Here is a 6,000-nt window from a genome sequence, read left to right on the forward strand (position 1 = left end):
TACAATATAAAAAATAATAAAATGTCAAAAACTTCCTGATACAGTGCTGCTTTCAGATTTCTTCCAAAAGCTGTGTAGTTCTTTATCTCCTTAACATCTTAAACCAGGCATGGCCAAACTTGGCCCTCCAGCTGTTTTGGGACTACAACTCCCATCATCCCTAGCTAACAGGACCAGTGGTCAGAGATGATGGGAATTGTAGTCCCAAAACAGCTGGAGAGCTAAGTTTGGCCATGCCTGTTAAACACTAAGGTAGCCTTGAGTCCCCAGATGTTGTCAGACTACAACTCCCATCATTCTTAGCTAGCAGGACCATGGTCGGGGATGATGGTAGGTGTAGTCCAAGAACATCTGGGGACCCAAGTTTGAGGCTACATTAGGGGGGGGGCATGATGCTTTTCTAAATTTGGGGTGGGGGCAATGTCATGGCTTCATCACTGGGTGAGATACATTTTACGGTGACACAGGCTAGGGCCATGGTTCCCAAACATCCCCCCCCAGACCACTTGAAAAATGCTGTGTGTCTTGGTTTCTCTGCCTGTTGCGGCAACATCTGGTGCAGGGGGCTGGACTAGATGACCCTTGTGGGTACCTGCCAACTCTACAATTCTACAGTTCTGTGAACTGTAATGTGCTGTGCTACAAGCGGTACAATTTTTAATTGAATTTTTACAGACATGCTGCGGACCACCTGGACCAAGCTCATAGATTCATGGACCACAGTTTGGGAACACCTGGGCTAGGGCCTTCTCTGCGGTGGTACCCCAACTGTGGAAAACACTCCCCCTGGAAACATGACTGGCACCTGGTAAAGACGCCCCCCCCCCCCGTGTTTGCCTAGGCATTCAAGGGATGCAATTAACAGATGGTGGATATGAAAATGTTCCATGGTTTACTCCATAGGTGATTTTAGGATGCATAAGTCTGCTTGCTTCTTACCTTGCTTTTTGTTGTTGGAACTGTTTCATAATTCTGCATTTATTTGTTTCTACATTGAAACTGACTTGTAATCTGATTTTGGGATGCAAGAGAGGTTGAAAATACAATTACGATATGAATATAACATAGCCACAGGTATTTCACTTTTTGTTAAAGTGGACTGTTTCCGTGCTAGCTGCTTTTCAGCATCAAAAATATGAGGATGGCCTTTCTAGAGAGGTTGGGATCCTTCCCTGTTTGTGATGTGTTGGCAAACAGGCAACTTCCTCGGAGACCTGAGACTGTTGGCAGAGCGTGAGACTCTTAATATGAGGGACATGGGTTGGATCCCCACATTGGGCAAAAGATTCTTGCATCGCAGAGGGTTGGACTCTACAATTATATGATTTTGTGTCCAGAAATAAAGAAGGCCAGCAGTGGCCTTGGAGGTATCTTTCCCCATCCCTTGATCTCAACCTCCCTCCCCGTGTTATTGGAAAAGCTCCCTTTGATGTGAGCTAAACCAAAGACTGATTTATCCCCCTAAGCCTGTCTCTTTCTCCCCCTCTGCTCCCCACATCTGCCTCCTTTGTCTGGCCGAATCTGAGCCCAGTGCTGTGGGGGGTAAGATCAGACGACAACTTTAATGAGGACGGTGATTTCCCCTGTTAATTCCCCCCCCCCCATTAGCCAGTTGGAGATGGACGGCAGAGAAGGATTCCCTATGGACTGGCTGGGGCTCCCCCCCCAGGTGTCCCTCTATGTATAAATTAAGCGGACCCCCAATCCAACCCCAAGCTAGGAAATGAGTTAATGAGCCTGTATGCGGCCAGACATCAGGCAGCTGAGCCATTAGGCTTAAGGCAAGGAGTCAAAGTCATTTGCAAAGCAGCACACGGGTGTAAACATACAGCTTAGCTTCCTTGTGCCTCTGCTAAGGCTGTAGTGGCCTCTAAGGCTGGGGAAAAGGAGACTAGGGCAGGGGCTTAGGGCAGCCATATGCAACTCAAAGCCAACGTCTGCACCCATCTAAGTGCAGTCTGCTGATTTTTCTATTATGTTGTTTGGCTGTCCAAGAGATCATTAGACTGACGCGGGTGGCGCTGTGGTCTAAACTACTGAGCCTCTTGGGCTTGCCGATCTGAAGGTTGGTGGTTCGAAATCCCGTGACGGAGTGAACTCCCGTTGCTCTGTCCCAGCTCCTGCCAACCTAGCAGTTCAAAAGCACACCAGTGCAAGTAGATAAATAGGTACGGCTGTGGAGGGAAGGTAAACAGCATTTCCACGCACTCTGGTTTCCTTCACGGTGTTCCATTGCACCAGAAGCAGTGTAGTCATGCTGACCACATGACTTGGAAAGCTGTCTGTGAACAAACGCCGGCTCCCTCTGCCTGAAAAGAGAGATGAGTGCTGCACCACATAGTTGAATTCAACTGGACTTAAACATCCAGGGGTCCTTTACCTTTTACCTTTGCCTAGACTGAGAGGTGGGTGGACTTTTTCAGGAAAAGAAGTTTCTTATTTAGCGACCTCCCTGTGTCCTTTTTTTAGAATAATAGAATTGTAGATCGGGAAGGGACCCTGAGAGTAATGTAGTCCAACCCCTTCAGTGCAGGAATCACAGCTAAAGAATCCCTGACAGATGATGGCCACCCAACCTCTGCTTAAAAACCTCCCTGAAGGAGAGACCACCTCCTTCCAAGGGTGCCGGCTGCACTGTCAAATAGCTGTTTCTGTGAGAAAGCCTATTTCCATATGAACCTCTGAACCCTGATATCTTCTGAGGCCTTTCTTTTGTGTGCCTCTTCCATTCGAGGTTCAGAGGGTGGCCTTTTCTGTAGTGGCTCCCCATGCTCTCCCCAGGGAGGTTTGGCTGGTGGCTTCATTATGCACCACATTATGAGGTTTAGTTGGAATCTCCTTTCTTGTAACTTGACTCTGTTGGTTCGAGTCCTACCCTCCAGAGCAGGAGAAAACAAGTTTGCTACATCTCCCATGTGACAGCCCTTCAGATATTTGAAGATGGCTACCATATCACCTCTCTGTCTTCTCCATGCTAAACATACCCAGCTCCTTCAACTGTTCCTCATCAGGCTTGGCTTTCCATACCCGTCACCATCTTGGTTGTCAATTGTGCATTCATGGTGATTTGTGCTCATTACAGTATTAGGGCAGATATATGTAATCCCTGTTGCAATAACTGGGTCAATTAGCTCTTGAAACCCTTTTGTATGCAGAGTGAGCAGCGTTAGACAGGTGAATCTTGGGTGGAAAGAAGACTATATCAGTCGCAACCGCAAGAGAACTGATTGTGAAGTGAGAAAAAAATAACAATAGGGAAAGTGTCCTTCCCAATCGCAGAGCAAAGCCAGGCCAGGCATTGATCGGTGGATTCACTTAGTTGCTGGGCAAACATCTCTGCTTAGGAAAAACAGATCAAATCAAAACATTCAGTCAGCAATAATTTAATCTCCTTCCAGGAAAGAAGCTTGGGCACCAGGGTGAGGGATGGGGCAGTTCTGAAACAAACATCCCTGAATGTTCTCCATTTGGCGAGAGGGCTCGAGAAGTCATTTCCAAAATCGTTGCAAGTGACAAAGAGGAAAGAACAGAAAGAGATTATTCTCTTTCTCTCACATAAAAGGAGCAGTACAACCCGCCATCATCAAAGGAAATGGATTGTTGGCATGCCTGAGATAGATGAAAAGGAAGTGCATTTTATTGAGTGCTTCATTATCTTGCGAAATTCAGCTCCACAAGAAGTTAGGATAAATATACATGGAGCGTGGAGGACTATCAATGGCTACTAGCAGAGATAAGGATAGAGGCAGTTTACTTTTGCTTGGGAGACTGGGTTTCTCTCAACGCCATTCTGTGTGATCTGTTGAGACAGTGGGGTGGAGAGATCTTACCTGGCACCTCCAGGTAGCAGGTGAGAGGACAGGTAAAAAGGTAAAGATAAAGGATCCCTGGACGGTTACGTCCAGTCAAAGGCAACTATGGGGTTGCGGTGCTCATCTTGCTTTCAGGCCAAGGGAGCCGGTGTTTGTCCACAGACAGCTTTCCGGATCCTGTGGGCAGCATGACTAAAGTGCTACTGGCCCAATGGAACACTGTGATGGAAACCGGAGCGCATGGAAATGCCGTTTACCTTCCCACTGCAGCAATACCTATTTATCTACTTGCACTGGTGTGCTTTCGAACTGCTAGGTTGGCAGGAGCTGGGTCAGAGCAACAGGAGCTCACTCCGTCGCGGAGATTCGAACTGCCAACCTTCTGATCAGCAAGCCCAAGAGGCTCAGTGGTTTAGACCACAGCGCCACCCGCACCAGATGAACAGACCATCTGATTAGCTACAATGGCTAGGTTCTACCTCCACTATTGGAGGCAGGCTATCTCTGAATGCCAGTTGCTGGGAATTTCAAGTGGGGACACTGCTACTGTTGCCCTCAGGTCACATTGAGGGTTTCCCACTGGTTGAGAAGAGGATGCTGGATTAGATGGGCCATTGGCCTGACCTAGCAAGCTCTTCTTAAGATTCTTATTACTAAGACCCTGGGCAGCTGCCAATCAAAGCATAGGATGCTACCAGTATTTTGCAGAAGGCATTCAAATGCATGCCAGGAAATGTATGTTTGCACAATTATAGCGGGCCATTATGTCCCCCCCAGCATTTGTTCCCATAAAAAACTAAACAAAATCCAGGGAAGGCATGAAACTGGATATCCTCTTTTTGCTCCAGATCCCACAGCCCTCTTCACAGCTGAGTGGGGAAAACAGGAAAATATTGGCTCGCGATGCTTCTGCAGTCCCATTGCAAGATGCAGGACACAGCGTGTCTTTGTTACATGGCTGACACAGCCCGGGGCTCTGGCTTTACAGGCCAAGCGTCATTTGCAACAGATGTCTGTCGTCAGCGCTGACCCGGGCGATGCTTTCCCTGAGAGGGAGGTCGGGGTCAGCGCTGGTAAAAACTGAGATCGCTCCAGGTCAGGCTGAAGCTCCACATCTCCCATTCCTCTCTAAGATCTGCTTTTGGTAGAATTATCTTGTTACCCTATATATCTATCCCTCAGCCCCAAACCAAGTCCTGTGTAAATGGCCTTGTAAAAACCCTGCCCCACCCCAAAAGTCCAATCAAATCAAACCTCCTGGCTTAGCTTGGCAAAGAGCTTGACAGAAATTGCTTTGGTACCACCCGGACACAGATGCTGGCGGAAACTGACAAGATTCCTTCTTCCCAGCGTCCTTGGAGCCTCCAGGTGAGACCAGATATCCCAAGGAAGTTTGCAGCTTGCTTGGACACTGGGAAAGTTCTGCAGCTGGGAGCAGTCCAGAGACATTAGGGAAAATGAGTGCAACAAGGCCTATTTTGGGCAAGAATGCAGAAAGCGTGCTTCCTTCTCCGTGCTAAAAATAAAGGACCTTTCTTCCAAATTGGGTCACTGTTCTCACACTGGAGAATCTGGGACCAGAGAAGGCAAGCTGACCGGCCCCAGTCGCTGTCACAGCCCTGTAGGAAAGGCTGAGCTGTGACTTTCCGCACACATTGCTTTCTGTGGGCAACACTTGGCATGGATAAATGGGTTTGGGGGTCGTTTGTAGATAACCACAGAACTCAGGCTGCCTTGCTCCCTGCCTTCCCCGACACAGAATCCAAGAACTGCAGAGTTGGAGGGGTCCATGAGGGTCATCTAAACACAACCCCCTGCAATGCAGGAATCTTTCACCCAACTGGGACTCAAACCCACAACTCTGGGATTAAGAGTCTCGAGCTACGCAGCAAGTCCATCCAGGGCTTCTGCAATAGGCTGCACCTCGTGAAATTAGGCTGAGGGCTGCACATACACCATTGGCTGCAGTTTCCCCAGCCCAGATTCAGAAGAAGTATTACAGGATGTTGGTCATCAGGATACTGTATTGGGTCCTGTTGAGCATTGGCCTATTTGCATTGAGTTAGTATATTCATCAATGACAGTATCACATACCCATTCAACTATTCCAAATTCCAATAAACCATTCATCACATAGGTTGTGGGAATAAATGAACCTTCCCCCATCTCTGGTGGGAATGCCCACAGG

Source organism: Podarcis liolepis (genome assembly GCF_965112155.1).
Source record: "Podarcis liolepis genome assembly, chromosome: 16".
Classification (NCBI taxonomy): domain Eukaryota; kingdom Metazoa; phylum Chordata; class Lepidosauria; order Squamata; family Lacertidae; genus Podarcis; species Podarcis liolepis.